Raw genomic sequence first — 26,369 nt, 5'->3', positions numbered from 1 at the left:
ATGTTAGACCTAAAACCATTAAAATCCTGCAAGAAAACCTAGGCAATACCATTCAGGACATAGGCATGGGCAAGGACTTCATGTCTAAAACACCAAAAGCAATGGCAACAAAAGCCAAAATTGACAAATGGGATCTAATTAAACTAAAGAGCTTCTGCACAGCAAAAGAAACTACCATCAGAGTGAACAGGCAACCTACAGAATGGGAGAAAATTTTTGCAACCTACTCATCTGACAAAGGGCTAATATCCAGAATCTACAATGAACACAAACAAATTTACAAGAAAAAAACAACCCCATCAAAAAGTGGGCAAAGGACATGAGCAGACACTTCTCAAAAGAAGACATTTATGCAGCCAAAAAACACATGAAAAAATGCTCATCATCACTGGCCATCAGAGAAATGCAAATCAAAACCACAGTGAGATACCATCTCACACCAGTTAGAATGGCCAGCATTAAAAAGTGAGGAAACAACAGGTGCTGGAGAGGATGTGGAGAAATAGGAACACTTTTACACTGTTGATGGGACTGTAAACTAGTTCAACCATTGTGGAAGTCATTGTGGCGATTCCTCAGGGATCCAGAACTAGAAATACCATTTGACCCAGCCATCCCATTACTGGGTATATACACAAAGGACTATAAATCATGCTGCTATAAAGACACATGCACACGTATGTTTATTGCAGCACTATTCACAATAGCAAAGACTTGGAACCAACCCAAATGTCCAACAACGATAGACTGGATTAAGAAAATGTGGCACATATACACCATGGAATACTATGCAGCCATAAAAAATGATGAGTTCATGTCCTTTGTAGGGACATGGATGAAACTGGAAAACATCATTCTCGGTAAACTATCGCAAAGACAAAAAAACAAACACCGCATGTTCTCACTCATAGGTGGGAATTGAACAATGAGAACTCATGGACACAGGAAGGGGAACATCACACTCCGGGGACTGTTGTGGGGTGGGGGGAGGGGGGAGGGACAGCATTAGGAGATATACCTAATGCTAAATGACGAGTTAATGGGTGCAGGAAATCAACATGGCACATGGATACATATGTAACAAACCTGCACATTGTGCACATGTACCCTAAAACCTAAAGTATAATAATAAAAAATAATAATAAAAAAAGTATGAAAGAGGATGACAATTTTACAAGGTTTTAAATAAAAGGAATTTGCTGTGTATCTTTGTTCCCTAAAAAAAAAAAATATCCTTGGGGGGAGAGGCGGGGTGATATTACTCCCTACATCGCGGGAGCCGCCCGCCCCCCTGCGATGTGGATCCTAATATCCAGGCGGGGAGAGGGGAGTGACGTTACTCCACTGCTAGGATTTTAACTCTACTGCCACACTTGGTTAACACTCTGGGACATTATTTTCCATATTCTAGGAGGATGGCACTACCAAAATCACAGGGGGTGTACACCCTGCTATAGTATTCATAATATTGTAGGGGAATGTTCATCCTGATGTCACAGGACTGTACACACTGTGATATTATTCACAATATCCTAGCGGGACATTAATAATCACAGTGTGTGTACACCTTGTGGTATTATTCATAATATCCTAAGGGGAGGTTACTTTTATTGTCCCACGGCCTGTGTTCCCCTTGATATTCGTAATGTCCTAGAGGGATTTTACTCCTTATGTCACAGTGTTAGTCCACCTTATCAAATTACTCCTATTATCTTTATAAGATGTTACTCCCTATATCACAGGGGGTGTACACTCTGCTTACATTATCATAATATTCTAGGGAAATGTTACTTTTAATGTCGCAGAGCATGTACACCTTGTGAAATTATTCGTTATAGTTTTGTGGGATGTTACTCCTAATGTCACAGGGGGTGTACACACAGTGTAATATTCTATGGAAATGTTACTCGTAAATCACAGGTCCTGTACACCCTTTAATATTCTTTGTAATATTCTAGGAAAACGTTACTATGAATGTCACAGGGCATATACACCCTGTCATAAAATTCGTAATATACTAGCGGGAGTTCACTACTAATTTCACAGTGCGTGTACACCCTTTGATATTATTTGTATTATCTGAAAGAGATGTCATTACTGATGTCCCAATGCATGTACATTCTCTGACTTTATTCGCTTTATCCTCGGGAGATGTTATTTCTAATGTCACACGGGGTGTACTCCCTGTGTTGTTTTTCATAATATCCTAGGGGAATTTTACTTTTAATGACACAGCGGGTGTACACATTGTGATATTCTTCGTAGTATTCTAGAAAGATATTACTCCTCAGGTCACAGGGGATGTACACCTTGTGATATTATTCGTACTATCATAGGGGACGTTACTCCAAATGTCACAGAAGGTGTAAACACTGTGATATTACTTGAAATGTGTCAGGGAAATGTACTCGTAATGTCAAAGGGCATGTACATCATGTGTGCACAGCCCCTGTGATGTTCTTTGAAATATTCTCGAGGGATGTTAATCCTAATATTACATATGCTGTTAACTATGTGTGAACACCTTTGTGGTATTATTCCTAACATACTAGAAGGATGTAACTCCTAACATCACCTGGGGTATATGCCACGTGTGTACACATCCTGTGATATTATTCATAATATCTTAGGGAGATGCTCATAATTTTACAATTATTTACATAATATTTTAGCGGGATGATACCCCTAAAGTCACAGGAGGTGTAAACACAGCGATATTATTCAGAATATTCCAGGGGGATGTTACTCCTAATGTCACAGGTGTGTATACCCTGTGGTGTTATTCACACTATACTAGTGGGATATTACTACTAATGTCACAATGTGTGTACACCTTCTGAATATTATTTGTTACTCCTAACATCACAAGGGTGTACACCCTGTGTTATTATTAGTAATATTCCTGGGGGATTTTACTTTCAAAATCACATGAGGTGTCAACCCTGTGATCTCATTCATAATATCCAAGGAAGATGCTACTCCTAATGTCACATGGGGTCTACACCGTGGGATATTATTTGGAATATCCTAAAGGGATGTTATCTTAATGTCATAGGGTGTGTACACCTATTGATACTATTTATAATATCCTAAGGAGATATTACTTTAAAGATCACAGTGGGTGTACACACATGATGTACACCCTGTGATATTATTCACAATATCCCAGGGAGGTATAACTTTTAATATCACAGCGGGTGTTCTCTATGTGTGTACACCCTGTGATACTTTTCATATTTTAGGAAAAATGCCTCAATGTCACAGTGGGTGTACACACTGTGATATTATTCGTCATATCCTAGAAGTATATTACTCCTATTGGCACAGGGGTTTAACATCCTGTGACATTATTCATGGTAATCCAGGGGGATGATTTTCCTAAAGTCGCAGGGTGTGTACACCCTGTGATATTATTCGTAATATTCTAGGGAGATGTTACTCCTAACGTCACAAATGTGTACACCCTGCGATATTATTCACAATATACTAGCCGGATATTGTTACTAATGTCACAATGCATGTAAACCTTGTGATATTATTTGTAATATCCTATGGGGATGTTACTCCTATTGTCACAGGGGGTGTGCTTTCTGTGCTATGATTCCTAGTATCCCAGGGGGATGTTACTCCTACCATACAAATTGTGTGCACTTTGTTATATTATTCATATTATCCTAGAGTGATGTTACTCCTCATGTCAAGGGGGTGTACGTCCTGTGATGTTATCCTTCACATTCTAGGAAGAGGTTAACTCCTAATATCACAGAGGTTGTACAATCTGTGAAGTTATTCGTAATAGTTTCGGGGGATGTTACTCCTAATGTCACACGTGGTGTACAAACAGTGATATTATTTGTAAGGTATTTTGGATATGTCACTCCTAATATCACAGGGGCTGTACACTCTGTCATATTATTTGTAATATCCTAAAGAAATGTTACCACTGATGTCACAGGCAGTGTATACCGTGTGGTATTATTCCCAATATTGTGGGATAATGTTACTCCTAATGTCACAGAAGGTGTTCACACTCCGATAATATTTGCAACATCCTAAAAGGATGTTACTACTGATGTCACCATGCGTGTACACAATCTGATATTATTTCTTATATCCTCGGGTGATGTTACTTCTTATGTCACAGGGGGTGTACACCCTGTGATATTATTCATAATATCCTAGGTGGATGTTACTTCTAACGTCACAGGGGGTGTACCTTTTGCGATATTATTCGTAATATTTTAGAAAGATGGTACTCCCAATGTCACAGAGTGTGTACACCCTGTGAAGTTATTCTTAATAGTTTTGGGGGCTGTTACTCGTAATGTCACCCGTGTGTACACACAGTAATATAATTCATAATATTTTATGGAAATGTTACTCCTAATATCACAGGGCTGTACATCTGGTAATATTATTCATAATATCCTAAAGAAATGTTACCTCTAATGTCACAAGGAATGTACACCGTGTGATATTGTTCCCAATATTGTAGGGGGACGTTACTCCTAATATCACAGGGAGTGTTCACAATGTGATAATTTTCATAATATCCCCAATGGATGTTACTGCTAATGTCACAATACGTGTACATCCTCTGTATTTGTTCATTATATCCTTGGGGGAGGTTACTCCTACTGTCACACAGGGTATACTTCCTGTGATATTATTCATAATATCCTAGGTGGATGTTACTCCTAATGCCACAGGGGCTGTACATTTTGTGATATTATTTGCATTATCCAAGAAAGGTCTTACTCCTCAGGTCACAGGGGATGTACACCCTGTGATATTATTCGTAATATCCAGGGGACATTACTCCAAATGTCACAGAAGGTGTGCACTCTCTGATATTACTCGTAATGTGTCAGGGAAATATACTCCTAATGTCACAGGGCATGTACATTATGTGTGAACACCCCCTGTGATGTTATTTGTAATATTTTCCAGGCATGTTAATCCTAATATTACATACGCTGTTATCCATGTGTGAACACCTTTGTGGTATTATTCCTAACTTACTAGAAGGATGTAACTCCCAACATCACATAGGCTATAAGCCATGTGTACACATTCTGTGATATTATTCATAATATCTTAGGGAGACGCTGCTCCTAATTTTACAAGGTATGTACATTATGTGTGTACACCCCGGCTGATATTATTTGTAATATTCTAGGGGAATGTTGCTGCTAATGTCACAGGGGGAGTACACCATGTGTATTACATGTATATTACATTTTTACACTACTTTCCAGGAGTCAATCAATTTTGTCAATCAATTCACTATTCTTGTTGCCCAAAAGGGTAGAGATAATCACAGATCACAGATCTGTCTAGCATTAGCTAAGGACGTTTTATTACAGAGACGGATGCCTGTGTGTGCCTGCGCATGTGTGTGTGTGTGTAATTCAATCATAAATCGAAGGTTTAAGCGTTGCGTGGGTGGAAGATAATTCATTCTGACTCCTGGCTTCAGAGTCCCATGTTTATTGGGAGAAAAGAGAGTCACCCTGGGAAGAATAGTAGCCCTGTGCCCTCCAGAACTGCAGCATGCTTGGGAATTGTGAGGCTTCCTGCTTTCCAGGAGATTTTGGAACTAGGAGGATGTCACCAGTGACTAGCACAGTACCACCTTCCTTACATCTGCCTGTCATCCCTCCTCAGGGCATCCAAATGTGGCCCTCTCCTTAACTCCTTCCTCTGCTTCTCTTCTCACAACCCTGGGATCTGAGCACTCTCTTTACCTGTGCACAGTATCTACTTAGGGAAGCCCCAGCACCTGCTGCAGTCAAGGCTGCAGCCCCAAGCTGAGTCTAGTAGAAATTTTGTGAACTAAACAGAGAGCAAGAAATGTAAATTAGTGCACCCACTATGGAAAACAGTCTGGAGATTTCTCAAAGAACTTAACACGGAGCTACCTTTTGATACAATTAGCTCATTACTGAGTACATACTCAAAAGAAAATACATCATTCTACCAAAAAGACACATACTCTCCTATGTTCATGGCTGCACTATTCAAAATAGCACAGACGTAATCAACCCAGGAGTCCATCAATGGTAGACTGTATAAATAAAATATGGTACATATACACCACGGAATACTATACAGCCGTAAAAAGAATGAAATCGTGTCCTTTACAACATTATGGATGGAGCTGGAGGCCTTAATCCTAAGCAAACTCATGCAGGATAGAAAGCCAAATGCTGTAGTTTCTCACTTACATGGAGGAGCTAAATATTGAACACACATAGACATCAATATGGGAAAAATAGACTCTGTGGACTACTTGAGGGTGGCGGGAGAAGGATGGGTTAAAAAAATACCGACTGGGGGCGGTCTCTGCAGCCTGCCTTGCCTGTCTCCCTCTGGGATCGCTCCTCCTCCTGCTCCTCTCCTGCTCCTGTTGGGCCTTGTGACCACCTGGTTACCTGTAGGCAGGCCTCCATTTAGAGTAGCATTGCCACAGGGATGGGTCCTGTTACTCCGCATCCCACCCCCAACCCAGTTACCCTCCCCTGAGCCCTGGTTCCCTGTTGAGATCACTCAGTGCAAGGAGACCTGGGACCTGGCGGCCCGCTCGCCCCATCAGCGCTTCTGCCCTGGCGTGGGCGGCACCACACCTTCCTCTGCCCTGTGCCGGGGCCTGAAGGGGCCCCTTGAGATCACAGCCGCCACCACAGCCGCTGCCTTACACCAGAGGGCATGACACAGGGGTGGCTTTCCCAGCTGGCTGCCACACGGGAGCTCTAGATGCTTAGCCCGCCCCGTGGAGAGACCTGAAGTCAAGGCATGACTTAACAGCTTATTTTGTAAGAGAAAAGCTCAACCCAAAGGCAGATTGATAGTTTGGACTTTATTGCAAGCAGAACTGCTATGATGTGCTTTTAGCACTGAAGTGAGTTCCAGGCTAAGAACAGTAAGTGGCTTCTCTGCTTTCCCTCCCAAGCACAAGTGTATTCACCTTGCAGACTTGAATCACTGAAGATGTAAGCCAGCTGTTACTCTCATTTTGGGAGACACACTGTGGACAGCATGAAGACTGTACCTGATCAAAGTCTTTAGTAAGCAGGAAGGAGTCAAGGTTAAAGAATGTGTTTGCTTACCCTGGACTACAGTATTTTGGAAAATGAACCAAGGCTTGGGTTTTGCTCTGGAAGCCTGTCCTGCCTGCTTCTGTAATCTGGCGCTCTGCATCCAGATCTTGGCCCTTTATGGACACCACCGTCTGTTACTCTTACCATTCTCTGCTCTTTTGGGAGTTCAGACGTGGCAACTTATTTCACTTCTGAGCTACCCTCTGCCATCCAGAAACTTCGTGGACCTGTAGAACTCTCTTGTTCTGCTAAACCTGTGACCACTCCCATCTCAAGGTCACATAATGGAAAAAATAGAATAGAAACATGGAACATATTAAGATTCATCAGGGGACTTTGACAATTTTTTTCTCTTAGCTCCTCCCTTTTGGGTTACTACCGATGCATTTTCAACAATAGGTCAATGTTGTTGTAAGTGGCCCTGGAGCAGTATCCACAGCAGTTCTTGGTGATTTTGACTCATCCACAAAGCATTTTATTACAGCAAAATAATAAACATGCTGGTTTCATTGGCTGCAGGGTACCAGAGAGTAACCCCAAAGCTGAGGTGTGCGCTAAAATCCAGGGGAAGAGGCTGAAGCATTCCACAAAGAATTACTTAAACCCTCCACAAGAACATCTTTGGATTTTGAATGTATCCTTAGAGGACAAGGGATCATAGAAATGTGCAGCTTATAATGCGGCCACACATGAATTAAAAGTTGAACCCATTGGCCAAAAGCTCCTTGTGAGTCACCTTTCTTCGGATGATTTTGGCATTCTTCCCCTGCTTGTTCACAGGTATTAGGTTCATTCACATAGCCCTGTACCTTTGGAGTGTGTGTTTAGTGGGGTCCTCAAGTGTGTTGGCTAAAGAACAGGCAGGATATTGCCCCGGGAAGCAACTGGAGAAGGTTGTATTCTCATGTTGCCATAGATAGCATTGACCCAGTGGACTCTGGAAACGATTCCTGCATGGTGGGAAACTCTGGAGATGCAAAATATGTGGCATACATGGTTCATGTACTTCAACACGCTCCTACTCTAAGGGACTACAGGATCAGATAGTGTCTCTATTTTCCACAGAACACTTTATCTCTGATGTTTGTAGGGACCCAGCTGCCAACCATAACTGGTTTCATAATGCACAGCCTAATCATCCTTCCTCAAGACATTGAACTGCAGGAAATTGACTGAAATTCAGTGGGGTTATTATGCAAGATACTAGGCTACATCAGTGTTTAGCAGGTAATGAGACTGGATTTATGCAGTCTACTGGGAGACTTGAAATAGAAAAAGGCAATGGATTCAAGCAAGTTATAATTTTGGCACCAGCAAGCACAAAAGTGGTAGATGGAGACGTTGTTACTCTGTCCTTCAATGCCAGCAGGCTGTTAGGTCCAGTCATTTGTTGGTATGACAGCTATGGATTGATAACCAGCCATCTCTCTTAAGTCCTTAGATCTAAATCCCAAAAGTCACACTTACCAAGACATGAAATCTTGGACCTAGAGCCTGTCTACTTCATCATGTCCCAAGCTGGCTTGAGCTCTCTCCATACTCAGGCTGTGATGCAGGAGCATGTGGAGAAATACATCTGTGAAGCTACAGATGAACATGGTACCATGCAGGCAGAACCACCTCTCATGGTTGTTCTTTTTGAAATAAACAAAAGGAGAAATAGTCGCACTTTTTGTTGCTACTCAGAATAATGAAAAAAAATAAGAGATGGTTCAGAAACTGGATTATTCAGCTCATTTCCAGAGAAAGTACATCCTAGTGCAGTTTCTAGAAACGTTAGAGAAAAATGCTAGTGGTATCTCTGTTCCTGAGGCCCCCACCAAATTGAAACCCTACAGACCCCCATACCAGATACATACAACCTGGTGTGGAGGGCAGGCAAGGAAAGTGTACTGCCCATCAATGCCTGTTTTGTGAAGTATCAAAATCTGGACTATGAAGTTGATGTGATGGGAAGTTGGCACAGGGTTTGAATCCCAGGAAGTGAAAGTGAGCTTTATTTAGCTGAAATGGTGCCATCTGGTCTTTATGAACTCTTGATGGTAGCAAGAAGCGATGCAAGTGAAAACCCACCTGCCATGCTTACCTTCTGAACCAGCAAAGAAAAAACAGCATCATCAAAAAACACCCAGACATCCTCTCAACCCGTAGGCACCCCCAAGTATCCTGTTGTTTCAGAAGCTGCAAACAACAATTTTGGAGTAGTGCTTACAGATTCATCTAGGCACAGTGGTGCTCCAGAGGTACCAGATCACCTGATTATCTCCACTGCATCAGACAGGTTGGTCTATGTCACTTGATTTACTTGGGCAATTGGGAATTCTTCAATCGCTGCCTTCAAGGTCAAATATAAATGGATGAGGACCAGTGACTGGCTGGTGGCAGCTGAACATATCCTTCCTTCCAAAATTTCTGTGCAAGTTTGTAGTATCGAACAAGGTTCAACATACAAATTTTGGGTCGTTGCTATCAACCATTATGAAGAAAGTTTTCAGAGATCGGCGTCTCATCCTTATCAGGTGACCGGGTTCCCCAGACTTTTTTCCAACTGTGCAATAACAGACCTCACATTCTATACACAGAGGCTGTCAGCATTACTCAGATTGTGCTAAAGTGGACATACATTCCATGAAGTAACAATAACACTTCCATTCTTTTATGTCTATTACTGACCCACAGATAATGACCATGACAATGTTTATAAGAGGGATGTTACAGAAGGTTCAAAGGAGTGGCACATGATTGGCCATCTGCTGTCAGACACTTCCTATGGCATTAAAATGCAGTGCTTCAGTGAAGAAGAAAGTGAGTTTAGCAATGTCATGATCTGCGAGACTAAAGTGAAATGTGCTCCTGGAGCTTCTGAGTATCCGAAAGGCTTGAGTACCCCTCTGAATTCCTCAGGAAGTGAAGGAAATGCGAGGCCAGCAACCAGCCCTGACAGAAGCAGTGACATGTTATATCTGATCCTTGGCTGTATGCTGGGTATCTTGGGCCTCATTCTTATGGTTTGCACTGAAACGTGCCTGTGGAAGAATCGCCAGCAGAATATCATGCAGAAATATGACCCTCCAGGATACCTGTATCAAGGATCAGATATTAATGGGCAGATGATGTAATAATACACCACTGTCTCAGGAGCAAATGAGATAAATGGAAGTGTTCATGGAGGCTAACTGAGCCATGGCGGTCTCAGCAGTGGCTGTTCCCACCTTCACCATAAGGTTCTCAATGGGGTCAGTGTAATTGTGAATGGGAGCTTAAATGGAGGACTTTACTCTGGGCACACCAACTGTCTTACAGCAAAGGGAATGGAACTGGAGGTCGTAATCCTAAGCAAATTAATGCAGGATCAGAAAATTAAATGCTGTATGTTCTCAATTATAATTGGGAGCTAAGCATAGAACACGCAGAGACATCAGTATGGGCAAAATAGACTCTGCGGTCTACTTGTGAGTGGAGGGAGAGGGATCGGCTTAAAAAACTACTTATTGGAGGCGGACTCTACAACCGGCCTCGCTTGTCTCTCACAGGATCCCTCCTCTTGCTCCTGGCATGCTCCGGGCAGCCCTGAACCCACCGGGTTACATGTCCACTCCCCTCCGCCTGGAGGAGCGCTGCCGCGGGGGCGCGCCCAAGGTCCCCTACCCTGAGCCCTGATGCCGGGCTCCAGAGTCAAGGTGCCAGAAGAACCAGGACCCAGCGCCTGCCTGACCTACCCAGCGCCTGCGTCCTCGCCTGCAAGACACCGCGCCCTCCTCTGCCCTGCGTGGTGCGTGGAGGGACCCCTTCGGATCACAGCCGCTGCCGCCATAGCCGCCACCATAGCAGCCGCCACCATAGTAGCCACCGCGGGCGTCCGAGGGAAGGACCTGAGGGTGGCTTTCCCAGCCGGCGGCCCCACAGGGACTCTGGATGCTTAGCCCGCCCGGCCGAGAGATCTAAAATCAAGGCATGACTTAACAGCTTATCTTGTAGGAGGACAGCTCAACCCAAAGGCAGATTGCTAGTCTGGACTTTATTACAAGCAGGACTGCGGTGATGTTTATAGCACTGAAGTGAACTCCATTGTAAGTACAGAAAGTGGCTTCTCTGCTTTCCCCCCCGAAGCATATACACCTTGCAGACTTGAATCACTGAAGATGTAAGCCAACTGTTACTCTGAGTTTTGGAGACTCCCTGTGGACAGCATGAAGACTGATCAAAGTCTTTACTAAGCAGAAAGGAGTCAAGATTAAGGAATGCGTCTGATTACCCTGAATTGTAGTACCTTGGAAAGTGAACCAAGGCCTGGGTTTTGCTCTGGAAGCCTGCCTTGCCTGCTTCTGTAATCTGGCGCTCTGCATGTGAATCTTGGACCCATATGGACACTGCTGTATGTTACTGTCGTGATTCTCTGCTCTTCCATGTGTTCAGACTTGGCACCTTATTTTACTTCTGAGCCACTCTCTACCGTCCAGAAACATGGTGGACCTGTAGAACTACATTGTTCTGCCAAACCTGTGACCACTCACAGCTCATGGTTGCATAATGGAAAACAGTAGGATAGAAACATGGAACGTATAAAGATTCATCAGGGAACTTTGACAATTCTTTCTCTTAACTCCTCTCTTTTGGGTTTCTACCAATCCCTTGCCAAAAATAGCGTTGGTATTATTTTGAGTGGCCCTGTAACAGTATCCGTGGCAGATTTTGGTGATTTTGGTTCATCCACAAAGTGTGTTATTACAGAGGAGGAAAAAAGTGCTGTCAGGATAATAGAAGCGATGTCAGCTGTGTTCGCACAGAAAATCCAGAAGAGTTCAGCAGAGGAGACAGCTGTGTCTATTCAGAAACAGACAGCAACAGTTTACTTTGGAATCCTCTTATTTTGCCCCCTATCTCAGAGGACGGTGCTGAAAAGACAACATAGCCTCCGCCTGGTGTTCCTTTGGACAGCCCCTCGGGGGTCCTCCAGCGGCCCCAGGAAACCGGAAGATGTGCAAACAACCAGTCATCTTCTGACTTCAAGCCTGTAACCAACTGCACAAAACAGGCCTGGGAGTGAACCATGTGAAGGATCTTAATTCAAATCAGAGAAAATCATTCTTTATTTTTTTTGCAGTATAATGCCATGTGAATGTGTCTTAAAATGTGTGCCCTTTTATATTATTTATGCCTTAAATGTTTTCTTACCCGTTGCTTCCTTGCTCTCAGTAAGAAACAACCTTGTTTTGCATACCTTTCAATCACCTGGAGGGCAGAGGGATCATTCCAAGTTTTCTAACAACTGTAGTGGCAGTAAGAACTCCTCATGCAAATGATTCCATCTCTTGGCTGCTTCAGCTCAGAGGAAATGCAGGGGCCAATTGAAGGTTGCCACCAGTCAGGTTTTCAGATGGAAAACCGTCTTTCAATAGTGTATTATCAGACTTTCTGAGAACACTTTGAAGTCAACCACGGTTTTGACTCAGTGTTTATAATAGCAGACTGGCTGATGAATTTTAAAAGAGTGCCTTCCACTAAAGTGGTAAAGTGACCAGACAACATTCTCTCTATCTGCACGTGGGCACAAGTGATGTTCAGTCTTCTAGTCACCAGTCATAAGCAGTGTCGTGGACACGGTGGAGTGTAAGATGTAGTTGAATGATTGCAGTATGCGGAAAAGGAACCAAGGCCTTTACTTGAGACAAATAACGTCTTCCTTTTAAACAGGCACCTAAAGCATTGGTCAGCAAAGCTCCTGACCACTGCTGCCTCTGCGTGACAAGGACATTGGAGCTGTCTTTGGAAGGATCTTCTCCACATTAATAAATGATTATGATATATTTTTTAAAAACTACCTATTGGGTACTATGCTGACTACCAAGGTGGCAGGATCCGTATTCCAATGACAAGGGTAATGGAGACATATAATTCTATAGTCATTTATATTTTAATAGCATTATACTCTTTTAACCATCCTCATCTTGTATACAATCTCATTGTATATTAGAATACAGCTATTAGAGCGATAAGGAAGAATGGATAAATACAGTCTGCTTTTTCTTTTGTTTTGTTTTGTTTTTGAGACAGGCTCTCACTCTGTCACCCAGGTTGGAGTGCAGTGGAAAGATCACGCCTCACTGCACGGTCGACCTCCCCAGATCAAGCAGTCCTCCAACCTCAGCCTCCCAAATAGCTGGATACAAGCTGAACTGTCATGCCTGAGTAATTTTGTTGTTGCTGTTGTTGGAGAGACAGGGTCTCACCCTGTTGCCCAAGCTTCTCTCCAACTCCTGGCTCAAGTCACCCTCCCACCTCAGACTCTAAAAGTGCTGGGACTATATATATATTTTCATGTATATATATATTTTCATATATATTCATATATATTTTTTCATATATATTCATATATATATTTTCATATATATATGAAAAATAGTGCTTGGAAAATTAGCTTACTAATTGAAAAATATACCTATGAATGACTGCTTTGAAATATATATATATTATACACATGCACACACATATAAATATATATATATATACAACCTTAATCTGATGGTAGGTATGCTTTTGGCTTCTGAGATGAACATATTCACAATGATAAATATTTACCATGAATTCAGCTAAACATGAAACTCAGCAATATTCGTATCTATTTACCTCTATTTCTACCTAAATCCGTATTTCGAAAGTTGTGGCTAAGCCTTCCTAGTTAGTTAGATTTTTATCCTTTACCATTCAATGTGTGTGTGGCTTGGAGACTGTTTTCACAGATCAGGAAGTTGACAATTATGTCCCACATTCAGTGGACTAAGAGCTCAGAGATCCTCTCTCTGGTTACTGCTACGACAGTGCGTGGTCAGTCTTCCAGATCACCGGAGACGATTGTGATTTTATTTTTAAGTCTAGCTTCCAGGAATCACTCCCTGGAACAGAATAATTTATTGTTCACCCAGTGTTCACTCAGAATTTGTGCTTTAGCCCTTCAGCCAGTAGGGCTAAAGGCTCTTTATTGATGAATCAGTGGTTAGCTTGGGGAGTGCTTACAAATTTGCCGCGTTCCACCTTGATTGCTCTTGAGTGGGTGCAGGCGAGCACAGATACACAGCCTTCCAGATCTCCAGAAATTAGTGATCCAAAGACACTTTTTCTTGGCTTTCACTTTGCCGGGTTTTCTCTGGTAAACTTCTGGCTGGCTGTCAGAAGTTTATTTGTTGCTACAAAGCATGCTAAAGATTCCAAGCTCCTCTTTAATGTTCCTAAGCAAGGTCTCCATTGTTTTTGACAATGCCCTTGGGAATGTACCTTTTCATGACCGATTCAAAATCAATCATTAATGTGAGGCATTGAGCAAATATCTCAGTTTTTACGGCCTGTCAGTCCTCCTAGATGAATCTCTGCATCACTGCAAAGGAGTTGACAGTGGCTTCTCTAGCACTCACACACGCTCTACAAGTCTGTGCTGGAGTAGGTAGGGGGATGGTGTCTACCAGTGTTTTGTCTTATCCCTTGAGGGACGGAAGATACAGCCAGTGGGAAACTTGGGCATAGCAACCCTAGACCTGCTGTTCCGGGGTGGAGATTCTACCCTATCAGTGGAGGTTGTATGTGCATTATCTCATCTAGTCCTCACAACTATAAGAGAAACATATTTCTCTCATAAACTTATAAGAACAGCCAATTAAACTGGAGTTTAAATTATTGGCCATATTTATGCCAGGCATGGTGGCTCACGCCTATAATTCCCAGTACTTTGAGAGGCTGAGGTGAGAGGGTCACTTTCTCTTACAATTGTAGGACAGAATAAGATTATTCACTTAAAATTTGATTATCCACTGCCTGTATCTAGTATTCCTTCTATTAATTCAAGTCATTTATTTATGAAGGAATTTTCATATTTTTGTGAATTATTCTTAAACATTAAGAGCTATTCTTATGAAGGGGAAATCATAAAGTAATTCATGTTCAATAACACATTTTAAGACACAGATTATTCTTATAATGAAAGAGAGTGAAACACAGATAATTTAAACTTCAGTTGAATTGGCTGTATTTAGGCCTGGCATAGTGGCTTATGCCTATAGTCCCAGCACTGTTAGAGGCTGAGGTGGGAGGATGACTAGAGCTAGGAGCTTGAGAGAAGCCTGGGCAACAGGGTGAAACCCTCTCTCTCCAACAACAGCAAGAACAAAATTACTCAGGCATGACAGTTCAGCCTGTATTCCAGCTATTTGGGAGGCTGAGGTTGGAGGATTGCTTGATCTGGGGAGGTCGAGGCTGCAGTGAGCGGTGATCTCACCAGTACACTCCAACCTGGGTGACAGAGTGAGAGCCTGTCTCAAAAACAAAACAAAATAAAAGCAAAAAGCTGACCGTATTTATCCATTCTTCTTTATTGCTCTAATAGTAGTATTCTAATATACAATGAGATGATATACAAGATGGGGATGGTTAAAACAGTATAATGCTATTAAAATATAAATGACTACAGAATTGTATGGTTGCATTACTCCTATCATTGAAATAACCCATTATGCAACCCATCGGTCATTAAACTTTTGGATCAGAGTTACTCTTTATAAATGGAGTCGGCCTTTTTTAGACTTTGTTCTCAACAATCCTCATTAAAGGAGGCATTCCTAGATTGCTTCAAATAAATTCAAAAAACACATATCAGAAACTTTTGATATGTTTGTTGTGTGCCATATTGCCAGTAATTAGATTAAATACTAGAAAATACACAATTAAATATTATATTTGATATACAGTTGGACCTCCATATGAATGGGTTCTGCACCCATGGATTCAACTCATCATGGATTAAAAAATTTCAGGAAAAAAATGGAATGATTACCTTTTCACTGAACATGTGCAGACTTTTTTTGCTTATCATTATTCCCTAAATAATACAGTGTAACAACTACTTACATAGCATTTACATTGCATTAAGTATTTTAAGTAATCTAGAGATAATTAAAGTACATTGGAAGATGTGCTTAGGCTACATGCAAATACTTCCCCATCTTATGTAAGGACATCTGAGGATTATTAGCATCTAAGGATTTTGGTATCTGTGGGGAGTCCTGGAACCAATTTCCAGTTGACACTTAAGGAAAGTCTTCATACAAAATTAACACGATCAAAATATAGGTATTTCTGATAATAAGGATATTTTACTGCACATGTATTTTAAAAACTTCAAAGACCTAAATAAATTTGGAGTTTTATTAAAATGCAATGAGGCTTCTGAGTAGTCTGTATTTTCTGAAGCAAAAAGTGAGTCCTACTTTCTATTCTGGTAATGACATGTTCCCAAGTAACTGTCTGTAGGATGCCATCGGTGAAATTACTAAAATCTTACAGGTTTTCAGTCTTTTTATCCATATCATTGTCACTCTCTTAAGATCCGTGTCCATTGATAGTTTGTTCCTGAGCTAAAGAAAATTGACTGAGCCTATCAATTTGATAAGCAGTCCAATTTATAACTTTATTAAATAATATTTCTCAGTATCCCTGTTGATTTTGGTTGCATTCAGTAGCCAAAATCAAAAGGAATACAGGTGGAAATTTGGTAGCCTTTTAAACAGTTGTATCATATGTTTTTATCAATTATTTTGTGCATTTATTCTTTTATTCAAACAGATAATGAATATCAGTTATATGTTAAGCATTGTGTACTTTCTTGGAATATACCTGTGTGTAGTGCAAACACAATCCTTTTCTTGTAATTTGAGAAGCAGAAAAGATGCCTACTATTACATCGTGAGTTTTACAAAGAAAAGTATAAGGTTTTCTGAATCTTTAAAACACATAGCCTAATCTAGTCCAGGAGCTAAAGAAAGAATTCCCTGAAGAAACGTTGGAACTTACACTTGATGAAATGGGACTTAGCAGATGTGGAACAGAGAAAAGAAAATTCCAGTTCAGGGGGAAGAAACCTGTGCTCTTGCATTAACCCATCAGTTTGGATAAACACACTCGGGTATTCACTTACCTGGGCTGGCTTGGAAATCAAGGGAAAGAAAAGATACAGCATAAAAGAAAAGACATGAGCAGTATTCTAAGAGAGAGTAGTTTAATGAAAATCAAAACAAATGTGTACCTCCACACTTTTAAAAATGGTACAAAGTTTCATAGAAAAAGATAAAGAATGTCAAGTAGTCAGTAGGTTAGCATTCTCGGCAGTTGGTGTTTCTGATACCTTTAGTCATGTTACTGACCTATCTCTGATTCTTTGAGTGCAAAGCAAAGCAAAGTGAAGCGAAGCGAAGCAAAGCAAAGCAAAGCAAAGCAAAGTTGTAAGAGGGTAAGGGAAAGAACCAGAGAGGCTACAGACGAGAAAACTGTTGGCCACATTAACAAAGCTTTCTATGCCACATTCATCATCTAGAAACACCCCCATCTGGCCTAGAGGCCTTTCTGTGTGCTGAGATAATAGTGGGGAAGTGGTCTTGAGATGACACCAGTAGCCTTCTTGACACAAAAAAGTAGAAAAATTTTCTTGGAGTTAACCAGCATGTCATTTCTCATTGTCCAAGGATCATTGCAGAATCCAACAGCCCAGTTCCAACACTGCCCAACATCCACCTCTCAGTAATATCTTCCAAGAGTGAATGGCAGGACTCGCCATCAAGAAAACACTTAGATTTTGTTGGAGTTGGGGCAATGTTGAGATCATCAGAACCAAAGAGTAGCCGTCTCAGAACTTCAAACAAGGGGAATGTACCAAGTGGTTATTTTAATATCCCAGGAAATATGCACTGCAGAAATAAGAAAACAGTCACATGAAAACATAGTGTTATAAACTTCTAATGGATGTGGGCTTTACATAGTGTCTATGTATGCCAGGTTATCCCTGGAAATATGGGTCAGGACAGCAGGCACATAAAAGAAGAAATATGTCCTTAGATTTAACCATTGTGCTATTCTTCCTTATCCAGGAGTCTTTACAGACTCCCAGAGCCCAGTCCCAAGAATTGTCCACATCCAGCTTCCAGTAGCGTTTGCCAGAGGAGAAGACCCAGGCTCCCCATGCAGCAAAATAGTCAGATCTGTCAGAATGCAAAGATTCAGGTCTAAATATCAAACTTCTCACATCCTCAAACAGCCTGATATTATAATTGGTTACTTCCCAAGTGAAGGAAATTTCCACTGTGGAAAAAAGAGAATGTTCCAGTGAAAAGCAGTTTATAAATTCTTATGTTCAGATAAGAAAGAGATTCTCACTAGAAAACACAGGTCAAGATTAGAAAGAAACTTCTCTCTGGAAAAATGTTGGAATCAAAGTGTGTTAGGATATCTGCACAAGTAAATGGCTAAACTTCAATGATCACAATTTCTATAAACTCAAAACCTATAAAAGGGAGGAAGGTCATGTCTATGTCTAGTTAGCGACCTTTCATAACAACTGGAAAACTGGAAGCTCTTGCACTGCAGCCAAGTCCATAGTAATAAAATTAACCTTCATTGTCTCTTCTCTGTCAAGGCAGAGCAGGAGGTTTGGGACAGGAGATGAGGTGGCGAGCCATCCTTAGACCCAAATAAAAAAGTTATCACTCTGCCAGAAATATTATAATCTGCCACTTAAACTAGTCAATTCATACTTAAAGAGAAAATCTCAATCTGCCTTCTGAAAAGTGCAGCTTCTTTGCAAGAATTATCTGACTTTCATGCCAGATTCAGACACAGACATCATTTATCTGCTGGATTTATCATGATCTATCCTGGAGTTCTATCTAAGGCCTCATCAACCAACAAATCACATTCCTACCGTTCACAGATTCTCAGTTTTTGCATTGTTATATAGGTTACTCATGTATGCTTTAGTTGATTAAAATGCACATGATTAAAATTATAAATGCTATGAAACTTCACCTGAAATGTATTTTAAAAAACACTGTCACTCAAATCAGTCATTAACTGCACTGAATTTGAAATTGAAATGTCCTGAATTAATTCAGTTCTGTATACTTCATATAATAATTGTATACAGGAAATTGTATCACGGTTGAACCATACATGAATGGTTCTACATCCTAAAGAGCCCTTCTGCATGTTTTACTTTTCTAAGAAATTTGTTATATGGCTGATTCCACCATCTTTTATTTAGTTTTGTCTGTTTGATGATAGTGAAACTATAAATATAAATACCTATTCACAGACTATTTTCTTCTAGATGAAAGATCATTACACTGGGAAAGCTGCCCATGGAAAACCAGAATTGAAGGCACTGCATGTGGATCCCACCAAGAGGGTGACACTGACCTAGAAAGCGGTTGAACCTATCCACCAGTCCAGTGATGGGCCCTGTAGTGAGCTCTGGATTCACAGGCTGGGGCGTGTGCAGCAGCACAGACGCACTCCTGCAAGGAAGTAGGTTGAGTTGGTTAAGTTTCTGATGTTTGTGTTTAAGAAATAGATTCCAACAGAAAATGCTTCATTCAAACCCACTTCTGATATTGTAATGTACCTCCACAATCCTAGGATGGGTTTGTGGCTCTTAGGGAATCTTTCTAACTCTTCACTCCGTTTCTAACCTACTGCCACTGAAAGATAAATGTCTCTCTCCCTATCTGCCACCAAATAGTTGATCTCTAATTATGATTCTGAATCCCAAAAAGAGACAATCGTATTCTAGCAACTTCTGCATTGAACTCTTCAAAACATAACCCCCTGAGTCACTTGGAAAGGTAAGAAAAGGTTAATGTCTGATAAAAGGCATAGGTAACATTCAACATACAACACAAACACATGAGTACACACATACCCACACAATCACACTGACACATTGTGGTGTTAGTAAAGTATGTTTTCACTTTGTTGGAAACAGCTTGATGTTTTCATAGCATGCCTTGTGCTCCAGCTTGCACTGATGGCCAATAACATACCTTGCCACCATGTCTTCCAAATCCTGTAGAGAGAGAGAGAGAGAAAAAAAAAAATGACTTCTTTAGAAAGTTGTTATTCCTGTTGGGTGAGTTGGCTCACACCTGTAATCCCAGCATTTTGGGAGGCCAAGGTGGGTGGATCACCTGAGGTCAGGAGTTCCAGACTAGCCCAGACAACATGGCAAAACCCATCTCTACTAAAAATACAAAAAAAAAATTAGCTGTGTGTGCTGGTGCATACCTTTATTCCCAGATACTAGGGAGGCTGAGGTAGGAGAGTTGCTTGAGCCAGGGAGGCAAAAGTTGCAGTGAGCTGAGATTGGGCCACTGGACTTCAGCCTGGATGACAGAAGAAGACTCCATCTCAAAACAAACAAACAAACAAAAAACAAACAAGTTGCTATTCTGCCGATCTGCTCTTTAGGTTTTGAAAACTTTAGAATTACCACATACTACCACTGCAACAGTTTTAAAATGTATTCTCATCTCTAACACTTATACCTGTAAGACCTAGTGACATAATCTATTTCTGATAAATTCAGGACCCTAATTTTGAGTGAGAGAGAAAGGTGTGAGTAGTGACTGCGCATTGTTGCAGCTGTCTACAATGTGGTCTTTTTCAGGGCTAGTCCTCAAGGGGTAATGCGGCTTAAATCAAGAGCATTTCAAACCCAGGACTTCCCAAGAGGAGGAAGAAGGAAATGTTACTTTTTCCCTAATTTCTTTTTATTATCCAATGGAGACAAAAATAGAATTTGCACATGAAATTTTTTCTTCCAGGGTTTGAATGAAATGCGCTGGAGGAGGAAGCTTGTGTTAGAAAATGTCCTATGTCTAGTTGCACAATTCCATAAAACTTTCTTTCCGTGATTAGGTTAGGAGTTATAGTTTATCTCTATAGCCGGTGGGAATGACTCTCACCATCAATGCAGGAGATGAAGAAAGAATGTCTTTGGTACCCAATGGAAGGCAAAGATGTAAAGGTCAGCTAACACAAAGTGTCTCAAGGGACACCCTCAGTTCTTACCTGGAGCAGCTCCACATCTGATTTATGACACATTTCCATTAGTTCCTGATATATTTCTTTCAAGTGTTTACTCTTGATTCATGTTGATCCAACTTCTCTGGAGTTGCTGAAAAATCTCTTGGTATTCCTTGTTCAGTCTCTCTAAATGTTGTTTTTCTTCTTTATGGGGAGCTGGACGCAGCTTCCTATACTCATTCCTGATCATCTGTGCCTGTAAAACCACATCACTCTGTAGGGACATGGATTTTATAGGCTAAATACTCAGGTCTACTTCCACCTCAGAGAACCCACAAATTCATCCTCCTCATTCCTTCTTTTACTTTCCATCCTTTACAAACATGATGATGAGTTAAGCAAGACCTTCCTTCAAAATTTATGTAATTCATCAATTCCTGAACACCTGCAAAAAAGCCCTTTAGATTTAAATGTTTAAATATATGTTCTATTAAATCTGAAATACCATTAGAAACAACTAAAATTTATGATTGATTGTTAAACTATCATCAATAATATATATAATCTTTGTTACTCAATTAGTTTGTAGTCTCAAACCTTTGTACTTCACAGCCTAAACAATCACTCTACCTGGAAATGTTGTTAGTATATTATAATCAAGATCAGAAGCCATCACACGAAAAGGATCTTAGTAAAATGTTTAAACCGCATCTCTCAAACTGACTACCTCTTTTCTGTCTCCCCTCTTCTTCCCTCAAAAGCCACAGGCTCTGAATTGCCCTGCCATTCTAAGAACATGAATCTCCATTCCATTGTGTTTCTCCTCTCAATATTGACATATTTATTCTCTCACTCCCCCGGTCATTTGTTGTCCCTTCTCCTCAGCTTTACATCGTGTTACATTTTCTCCTACTTGAGCTGGCATCATCTGGGTCCTTTGCTATCAGATTTCACCAGCACAGGAACATTTCTTAAATTACTGTTCCCACCTGCTTTTTTGCCCCTGGACAACATCATATTCACCATTAAATGCCTTTATTCCTCAATTATATACTATTTAATCAATATTACATAATTCATTTATACAGAAATCTCTGCCTGAAATACTTATTAATTTTAAGCATATACTTGTCCTTCAGAATTTATATCTATTTTTATTTATCTGAAAATCATTTACAGAAAACCTGAACAATTGTTATATTGAACATTCTGGTTGTTTTCCAGCCTATGAATAAACACATAACAAAATCTGGCATATGAAAATTTCAACTCAAGTTGCTAATATAAATGTTGTCAGCATGCCTGTCTCAAGCTGGTCGTGAGGACTCACGGTCTCATACTTACCCTCCAGAGGAAGGCTGTTCTTCTCTCCTCATGTAGATTGCTCTGATTTTCTTGAATCTTTTTCCATAAAATCCTCATTTGCTTTAAGAGCTTCTCCTGCAAAAGAATTACGAGGTTGAACAACAGAAAATCAAACACCATAGATTCCACACTCTGAGTGGTATACGCAAGCAAGGGATATAATATATAAATACATTAGAGAGGGGGAAAAAACACAAATTTTTCACTGCCCATCCTCAATTGATATTTTTCAGTTTGAGGTTTCAGAATGTAGAATAGTTTAGGGAACTGAAGAGTGAAGATTTCCTGTAACCCGGCTAATGTTCAGGGAAACATCCTGCTTCAGAACCCACTATGCTAGCCCCTAGATTTTGTAGTGTGTTATTTCTATACTGGTTTGTCCAGTAATGGTAAATATATTTCCAAAATACATTTCTTTGCACTTGTAGTTTTGGTAGCTTTTCAATGCCTTTAGCATTGAACTGTAGAGTCAATAATAATGACATTTACTTATTCACGCTCTGTTTCGGTCCAAGCTCCATGAAGGAAGGTAGAGTTGCATATTTTATTCAAAATTTCATCATTGATACCTAGAACAGCACCTGGCACTCGGTAGAGAATGGAGCAATCACCATGATGATTCTCATTGTCCTTTTAGTCTCTTTATCTCTGCCTCCCTCCAGCTTTCAGGTGATCGCAGAGCTATCTCCTACCTGGTGTTCCCCAGCTGCCTATTCAGTGGGATAGTGTTTGTGAGCCCCGTGCTCCTGAGAGTTGGAGCACAGCAAACAGAGCAGACCCTTGTGCATGTCACAGAACATCTTCTTTGTTTTCCTATGGTCCCACATATTTGTTTCTCAGAGCTCAGGAATTGCCAGGGACTGGCTTTTCTCAAAATGGTCACTAAATTCTTCAGAAGAATATTGGTTTTGAAGTCCTTGTTCTGTGATGCTTCCCTGCATGCAGGGCAGTTGGTAGGACTTCAGGCTTCTTCCCAGGAAAGGCAGAGACAGGGCCTACAGAAGCTGTGCCCACAGCAGACGGTGACAGGGTCTACCAGGTAGTTCAGGCAGATAACACAGGTGAGTTCCTTCTGGAAGGCATGTGAGGAGTCTGAGTCCATTTTCTTAAGGAAAGAAAACCACAAGAATTTAATCTTCTACCCTGGAGAGACAAAGATCCAAGCAAAGTTTGAATCAGGTTGTGATTGAATAATATCCTTTTTTTCTAGAGAAGAACAGGCTTTAATTTGCAATGACAGAGATAGGAAAAATAGAAAACCAAGGCACTAAGAGATATCAACCTCTGTAGGAAAACGTGACTGTTCTCCAATCAACACATGGCCAGCTTTCCAAACTCTATTTTCTTGCATAGAAGAATGTCGGATTATTTGAGGGGTTAGTGTCCACCAAATTGCTTGGGCTTCAATGGTTTCATCAACCTGTAAACTCAAGGGTTGAGTCTTGAATGGTCTGAAAATCAGTAACACTCTTAATTGCCAGTGACTGGTTTAGAGAAGGCAAGCTAACTAAGCTCTTCTACTCTCACTTTTTTATTTAACCGTAACAACCGTCCATCATGACTTTTCCAGAAGGACATTGCTTGAAAATGTTAGAGCAGAACTCATACTTAGACCCAAATCAGAAAAAGCTAGCCTTTACTCTCCAAGGTAAAACAAACAATCATTGTTTTTCTAGGCTGCTATGTTAATTCAATCAACAAAAACTTTCTGGCTTGTTTACTGTTCCAGGACTGTGTGTTAATGTGGGAATATACTGGTTAATATTACAACAACCTTAAAAGACAGGTAATTAAAATTACAAAAAGATTGATAAACCGTAGGAGAGTACACAACGGATAGAAATATTTTCTAAGCTCTTTGGAAGCATTATCATTACTCTTTCAGGCAGTCAGAAAACAAGTAAGTATTATGCAGTCATAATAGGCACTAGACAGTAAGTCAGAGTTTTAAATGTATGTTTTGAAAAAAAAAAAACCTAGGCCAGGCAAGGTGGCTCAAGCCTGTAATCCCAGTATTTTGGGAGGCCAAGTCAGGCTGGGTGTTTTGAGCTCAGGAGTTCTAGACTGGCGACATGGCAAAATGTCCAGATCGGCCTATCTCTATAAATATATATGTATGTATAACAGCCGAACATGATGGCCCATGCCTGTAGTCCCAGCTACTTTGGGAGATGAGGCTGAAGGATTGCTTGAAGTGGGAAGTAGAGGCAATAGGGAGTCTTATTTCCACCACTGCACTCCAGCCTGGGTGGCCCTGTCTAAAGCAAACAAAGAAACAAAGAAATGAAAAACCTAAACCCTGGTTTCTACACTGTATGATCCCTCTATTTCTGACATTTATGCATGATTGCTAGTGAGACTTTTCTGCAGAAATACTCATTTCTTGCTTTCTTTGACAGACTGAAGTTTGTGAAGAGACATTTACCATTTTTTAGAAAAAAAAATGTTTGTCCAAATCATTCAATGCACTCTCTACCTATATATAGCCATACATTGTAACACAGGCACATTGCCACTAGTACAGTAGAATGTAACGCATTTATACACATAAATTACAACACCCGTAAGCCATTTATAGAATCTACAGAGATTAAAAAATTACTAGATATTTGGAAACTATTGCAAAATGCTTATAATCTATACAAATAACTAAGAAATACGTTAAGTAAAAAATTAATCATAACCTTAATTTGAGGAACATGTAGCAAGACAGATGACAAAAATGTTAATTTGTAAATACGTTAAGTAAATGGAACTTGTAAACCTATGGATTATGTTTAGAATAATTTTAAAAAAGAAATGGAGCTGTTTTTAAAACTCAGAAAATGAGATCATTTAATCTAAATAAAACCTAAGCTTGCAGATAAATTAAAGTCCCCAAAATGTGTTTGTTTTGGTTTGTAACCTAATAGTAGCTCCTACTATGGAAATTGTGTACTTACCTCAGAAAAATATCTACGTTCTCACCAAAGCCTGCTGTCAAATAAGATGAATTCAGTTCAGGGATCAGAGCCTCATGGTGCAGTGCTGGTAGCTTCTGGAAGTCTCCAAGTCCAGTTGCAAAGCCACTCTGTGGGTTCCTGAGAAGAATGAGCTTGGCTCTTGAAATGTCCTTATATAAATCTCTGAAGACCAACCCCTTTCTTTCAATTGACTGCATTTCAGGGGGCATAGGGGGGTGTTAAGATAGATGATGATTAAATCTTTTCAAAACAAAAGATTGCTTTTTTTTTTTTTTGATGGAGTCTTGCTCTATTGTCTTGCCTAGGCTGGAGTGCAGTGAAGTGATCTCAGCTCATTGCAACCTCTTCCTCCCTGGTTCAAGAAATTCTCCTGCCTCAGCCTCCCAAGTAGCTGGGATTACAGGTGCCCACAGCCAGGCCTGGCTAATTTTTTTTTGTGTGTGTGTGCATTTTTGGTAGAGAGTTTAGTAAAGTGCTGGGATTACAGGCATGAGCCACCGTGCCCAGGCGATTCACTTTTATTGTAATGTAAGAATTTAATCTAAGAACACTGTTGGCCTCTACTCCAGAAGGGACATTTCTCCTGCTCTCATGCTCCAGATGAAGGCTTCCAAGGGCCTCTCAGCAACCACAGGATGTAGGATTCCCTCCTATATTACCTGACATCATTCATCCCAGCTCAAGGGGTAAAGGAGAGAAAGTCTACAAAGCTCCATCTCAGGGATCTCCCTGGGCCACAGTAGTGTAGGACATGTTGCTCTGAGGTAAACTGAAATGTATTTCTACTTGACAAAGTAATGATGGCAGGGCTTCATCTGAATGCATTTATTCTACCGCTCATGAAGAGGAGTGACATGCCATGTTAGACACATGAGAACACTCTCAGCCTAGTTACCGGTGGCTCCAGATCTTCATGCAGTTATGGAAACCCATGCTGCAGATTCTGGAGAAGCAGCTCAGACCTCACGCAGACAAGAGTTCTTCGAGACCACCTTGGCTATGCAAAGACTCTCAGGCCCAGCAACAGTCTGAGCTGGATGAGAGATAGAGCAAAGCTCCCAGGAGCAGCAGAAGCTGTAAGGGAGGGAAAAGGGAAGAAAGAAAC

At 40.8% G+C, this 26,369-nt stretch overlaps 2 pseudogenes; one reads left to right on the top strand and one right to left on the bottom strand.

Moving 5' to 3' along the window:
- Window positions 1-7,185: 7,185 nt before the first annotated feature.
- Window positions 7,186-12,147, top strand: LOC100605544 (annotated as a pseudogene).
- Window positions 12,148-14,689: 2,542 nt separating this feature from the next.
- Window positions 14,690-23,403, bottom strand: LOC100581295 (annotated as a pseudogene).
- Between the last annotated feature and the right edge of the window lie 2,966 nt (window positions 23,404-26,369).

The sequence above is a fragment of the Nomascus leucogenys genome, unplaced genomic scaffold (assembly GCF_006542625.1).
Source record: "Nomascus leucogenys isolate Asia unplaced genomic scaffold, Asia_NLE_v1 000874F_76848_qpd_obj, whole genome shotgun sequence".
Classification (NCBI taxonomy): Eukaryota; Metazoa; Chordata; class Mammalia; order Primates; family Hylobatidae; genus Nomascus; species Nomascus leucogenys.
This window is presented reverse-complemented; position numbering and strand designations above follow the sequence as displayed.